Below are 5776 nucleotides of genomic sequence, written 5' to 3'. Positions count from 1 at the left end.
GCCGCCCCTTTGTGAGTCTCCTAAAGCCCGTCCATGGGCTCAAGGACACTCTCTTCTCAACCAACATATTTTGAGGGATTCCCTTTGTCTTCCAGTTATTTTCGGTTGCTAGTCTTCTCTCCACCGCTTTACTCACACCTTGGCACTGGTTTGGTGTTTCAGCCAACTTTTGTCCATTCTATTCCTTTAGCAGGGCGGGGTCAGGGGTGAGTAGCTCCTTAGTCAAAGCTCTTGGATTCTCATTAATTGCTCTGCTCCTGACTCACCGCCTGAGCAGGGACGAGTCACTTCCCTTTCTCACCCTTGGCCTCCCCAGCCTCACCGGACTCTCTGCACATCTGGAAAGAACATGGCCAGAATGAATGCGATGTCCTCTATACATCGGGTGACTGTATAATCCACTGTACAGCGGTCCCTTTTGAGAGCAAAAGGAGGTGTTCATAATTATGCCGCAACAGGTTTAAACAGGCTGGTCCCCGGCAGATTCTAGAATCTCATGTAAAAATGGGGATAGGAGCAGGCTTTCCTTAGCTTATCACCTCCCAGCTCATGGACATAGAAGAACATCAGCTCGCTGCAGTCTGTGCTATTAGCTTTGTCCAAGAGGAGGGCTGAGAAATTCAGATCGTCTCTCATACATTTCGAACCTATGTGCAAAAATAATCAGATGCAACCTGTTAACACGGGGTGACCTGAGAAATGGTAGGTGACGCTGGGCAAAGCTGTCATCCTGACAAAGAAGGCTCTTATCTGCTCGTTGTAAGTCCCAGCCTCTCACACTATGCCGTGCCCTGCCTCTCTGACATTTAAACCACCCTGTTATCAAGCACTTGCGTATTTGAGGTATCTAAAAGAACACCTGGCCGTGTCGATTAAGTGGGGCCTGGAGGAAGGGCTAACAGAACTCCAAATCAGCTCTGAGGGGCCTTATGATGTTCCGAGAATTCAGTTGGTGGGAGCATTCCCATATAAGATCTACATCTGGGCTGTGCCCATCGGGCCCCTCGACTGAACTCCTTCTTCTGGGAGGGCACAACCAGACCAGAAGAGAGAGCCAGCACGCAGCGTGCAGCAAGATCAGGAATCAGCAGAAACAGAGCTACCCATGCTTGGCTCGGGAACCAGATACCAGGCACTGGGCAGGAATGCGCCCTTGGGAAGCTGTTGCTTAACCCCCTGGCTCCTCAAGCTCCCTGCCTCCTTGACAAAGGCCAAGGCAAACAGGGATCCTGGGAGAGACCAGACCAACCAGCCAATGCCAGCTCACTTGGGGTTAGACCGGGGCTGGGAGGGGCCCAGCAAACCTGCAGGAGGCCGGGCTCTGGGCACAGTCCCAGGGCTAGGCAGGTTTCTGCAGCTCCCACTTCCCAGTGGAAAAGTGCAGGATTCCCAAAGACTGTTGAGCAAGAGGCTCAAATTGTCTTCAGATTGGGTCTAATCTAGCTAGAACCATTCGGGATCCAGGATGAAGCTGGATCCAGTTACAGACCTCCCTGAGAAGTGAAGAGAGGTCCAGATACACCTACATCTCCAGCTGACACGGTCTCGAGGGTGAGCCCAACCCCTTAGTGTGGAGTTAGGGTCTGTGGCCTTTGCCCCAGGTCAGCGATCAACATCGTAAAGGGTTTGTTCCGTTATCAGAGGGAGGGGAATGGGGAGAAGCACAGGAGATGGTTGTCTGGGTGTGTTTATTTTCTTTTAAAATATAAACTGAGTTGGAGATGTTCTCAGGGACACATAGAGCACTGTGATTGTCAGCCTGTTGGACGGGCAGTCCGTGTGATCTCTCTTCTGCGCTGCACACTGTCGGCACGTGACAAAATGGTGGCCATCTTTATACCAGGATTTGGGTGGCACACGGGGCTCCCGGACATTCATCAGGACTTCTTTCCCATTAAAAATGGATGGGCTGCAGCAACCTGAACCAGGTAGATTAACTCCAAGTTGAAAACCTTTCTCCTTTCTCCAGGAACTCAAATACAATACTGGAGATCCTGGGGAATATAGAGAGGAGAGTTAGCTTCGGAAGGTTGGTGTTGTCCAAAGATTAGGTGTCTCTAATGAATGAAATCCCAGAAAGTGCATCTCCTCACATCCTGGTGTGATTTGGCTCTTATCGGTTTCAATGATGAATAACTAAGTATGTGCTTTCCTTCCGTATACACACACACACACACACACACACACGCAGAGACCCTGTCTCCGGGGCAGGGAGGTAAGATTAGGTAGAGATTAGGTAGCTGATCCTTCTAGGCTGATTGATTGGCTGTTGCTCAGCCCCAAATGCAGCAGCTCCAAGGACAAGCTGCTTCTGGGAGGTCACAAAGAGCCTCGACATTTCAAGACAGTAAAAGTTGGTGGTTGCGGACGAGGAAGTCTTGGTGGCTCAGTCGGTTGAGCGCCCAACTCTTGATTTTGGCTCAGGTCATGATCTCAGGGTCCTGAAGTCAGGCTCCTGACTCAGCGGGGAGTCTGCTTAAGATTCTCTCTCTCCTTCTGCCCCTCTCCCCCTGCTCTCTCTCTCTTTCTCAAGTTAATAAATCTTTGGGTAAAAAAAAGTTGGTGGTTGGGAGTGAGAGAAGCCAGTGAGGAAGACCCTGTCCCAAGAGGCTCATCTTCACCACTGTCCAGTTTTTAAAACTCAGGTTTGCTCTGTCAGGTGCCTTGGCTGGGAGACTGTCCTGACAGACACAGGGAAGGTTCTGTACATGGGAGACAGGCCATCTGGGCCAGAGCTGAAGACTTGCAGATTCTCAGGTGACTTAGAGTGAGTCACCAGCCCAGGCCTCTTTCTAGTTAAGCAGAGGCCATGCCCCAGTTTTGAACACCTGAAGGGCACACGGGTGGCGGGAGGAGCCCGCCCTGATCTGCATACAATGGGGACAATTGCAGGCCCAGGTTGGAGAACCAGAACTGAGAACCCACTGCCTTCCACACCGCCCAGAGTCCAGAGTCGCTAGAGGTCTTATCCCCATATTCACACCAGTGCTTCCTTGTGTCCTAAGCCATGCACGCCTCCCTCCCCTCAATTCACTCAGAAAAGAAAAAAAGAAAAAAAAAAAAAGCCTTACTGAGCAGCCCTCAGCCAACCCCTTCCCCCCTGTGGCAGGTCCTTTCTTCAAGGCCCGAAGTGCCACCTTTGAGGTCACATCCGTGGAGGGAGGAGAGACAACAAGCAGGGGTGAGTGGGTGATGTCACCCTGCGTTCTTGCAGGCTGAGGACATGCTCTACATTCTTGGGGATTGGCTCCAGCCCGAGCCCCTGGGATGCAAGACAGGATGAGGTAAAGCCACTCCTGGACGCCGACATCTTCTATCAGCAAGCCCAGAGAACACGGAAGAGAAAAAGCACAACAATCTCAATGGGATTAATTAATCCATTTATGTATTTAGTTTGTGAAAGTTCTTCCGGTTCTTTCTAAATGAGGGAAAGGGGCAGGCTGGGTGGCTTTGGATAGTATCTGATGAATGGAAGACAGATACGGATCCCAAACCCGAAAGTTCTCCAATGCCAGGCTTGGAGAGCCTTCAGACGGGAGCCATGGGAAGTTGACAAGTAAAAGGAAAACAAACATGGTTTTCTCTTTCCTAATGCTTTCCCCTGCACGTTAACAGTTTGCCTACAGATCCAGCAAAGCCTGCAGTGCTGGGTGGCTCTGAGGACTGACTTGGATGCTGGCCGCAGGATGTGGGGTCCTTCGTCTACTGAGGCCTGGCCTGGGGGCTCGGCCAGCTGTCGGCAGGGCCTCTCTGCTGTCCACCCCGTGTCCTGCGGCAGGAGATAAGGAAGCAGAGGAAGGGCAGCCAGGAGGGGGCGAGGGCTGGAGTGACCTAACCTTTCCCTTTTAGGTTCCAGGGCCCTCCCTCAAGGCGCGGACTTCATGAGAAATGGACCCACAACTCAGGAGCCGAAACAGACACACCCAGCCCGGTGACGTCCCCAACCAGCCAGTGACCCGCGGCAGCCCACTCTCACTGAGAGGTTCCTGTGCACACGACCCTGTTGGGGAGCACCTGCTGACCATGGCTGGGGGCTTGCGGAAGTCAAATTAGGGAAGTGAGAGGAGCACATGAGAAGTTCTGGAAGCAGGGAAGGATGGTTGCACACATTGAGTGAGCGTGGTGGTGGGCAGACTGTAAGAGGAGGCAAAGCTGCGGCTGGGACTTGAAAGGGAAGCAGAATTCAATGAGCAAACCAGAGATGGGAGGGAGATCTGGGCTTAGAAAAAGTGGAGGGACTATGGACAAGGTGTGCTTGGGAGAGAGTGACTATTCAGCAGAGCGGGGCTGGGGGTCCTGGGGTGGGGGACAGTGGGAAATAGAGCAGCAAAAGTGGGTTCACATCAGCCTTTGGATGTTCCTGAAAGTCACGTGAGGGGTTTGGGCTGCATTCAGAGGGGAGCTGTGGAAAAGTTTTGTTAAGGGGGGGGTCAGTATGTATTGAGATCTTATCGTGTGCCAGGGACTGTGGTAGGAACTGGGGGGATCAACCATGGCTAAGACCTGGTCTTTTCCCTTAGAGACTTTCTAGTTTGGGGGACATGAGGGATAAGAAACAGATACATTCAGTCATATATGCTAAGTGCGGGGGTAGAAATATTCCCAGGCTACCGGCAGGTCTCAAGGAGTTAGAAGCTGGAACTGAGAAGAGGCAAGCAGGATGAGCAGAAGGGCCAGGCCCCTCCATGGCTGTTGAGCTCATGGGCCGCCCGCCTGGCTGAAAGCTCCAAGGAATCTCAGCTGAAAGGGTCAATCTTACTGCCGCTAGTTATCTCTTTGAAATAAATCTATTAATTCCTTTTGTTCTATAGGAAGAAGAAACTTCCCCCTGGCTTCCCAAAGACCACCACCACTGCTCACACTTTGGAAATTCTTCTGTCAATTCATTTTCAGTTTTTATTTGGTTTTCACATTGTTGTAATCATACCGTGTTTACAATTTTGTATCCCACTGCATTTATCATCCTAGTGTGTATATGTTTCTGCATGTTAAATTTATCCTGGTTATTGCGAAGGTTCATATTTTTATATATATTTACACGCAAAGGTCACTTCACTGGTTTTCCCTTTCTTAGCAGCAAACTTTGAAAATGTTTCTTTTCTTTTCTTTCTCTCTCTCTCCCCCACCTCTACCCTCCCTCCTATCCTTTCTTTTTCTAAAAATTTCTAGTTGCCAGCTCACTGCCTCCCTTCATTTCGCATCTTTTCCAGACTCATGACCGAACATCTCTTTCCAAGCTGCAAGGAGCTTTGTTAAGACATACACCAGAGGATTGCTCTAAGGTCTAAACTCCCCGAAGTTTTAAGGTACTTGCTGGGCAGAGGGGAGATTTCTGGTGAAGGCAGTTCTCACTCAAAGGGGCTGCGGCCGGGAGGCTCATTACTCCAGGCCGGGGACAGTTGTCAAGATGAAAAGGACAGGAAGGCGAGTCTGGGCCAAGGCATGTAAAGGTGTTTCCTGGATTTTTCAAGATCTAGAGTGTCAGAGAAAGGGAAGTGTAACGTATTCTACTTGGAGAGGAAATAAATGTGTGGTCTGTCAACTAAGCCCTGGTCTACACTCAGAAAGAGAGTTTTAATATCATATAGTGTTTACAGTGATGTTTCCCAAGGGCAAGCTTGCCCTTTCCCTGCTGGGTACCTTGACTAGGTAGGTACACACAGCCCCGCTCTCTCTCCTTCACCTTCTCCCTCTTCTCTCTCCCTTAGCTCCTCGAAATATCCAAAGGAGCCTTTGTCCAATAATCATGACACTAGCTCGCTTTGTCCCACGTGCC

The 5776-nt window shown here is 50.6% G+C and overlaps 1 long non-coding RNA gene across 1 annotated transcript; it reads left to right on the top strand.

Annotated features, from left to right (window-relative positions):
* Window positions 1–1336: 1336 nt before the first annotated feature.
* On the top strand, window positions 1337–5068 carry LOC123845443 (uncharacterized). The gene is made up of 3 exons (XR_006791041.2): window positions 1337–1551; window positions 3850–3982; window positions 4812–5068. It is a non-coding gene; the product is annotated as an uncharacterized LOC123845443 (long non-coding RNA).
* Window positions 5069–5776: the final 708 nt, after the last annotated feature.

The sequence above is a fragment of the Mirounga angustirostris genome, unplaced genomic scaffold (genome assembly GCF_029215605.1).
Source record: "Mirounga angustirostris isolate CCGP_5_RB_7025 unplaced genomic scaffold, mMirAng1.0.hap1 SCAF_6, whole genome shotgun sequence".
Taxonomy (NCBI): Eukaryota; Metazoa; Chordata; class Mammalia; order Carnivora; family Phocidae; genus Mirounga; species Mirounga angustirostris.
This window is presented reverse-complemented; position numbering and strand designations above follow the sequence as displayed.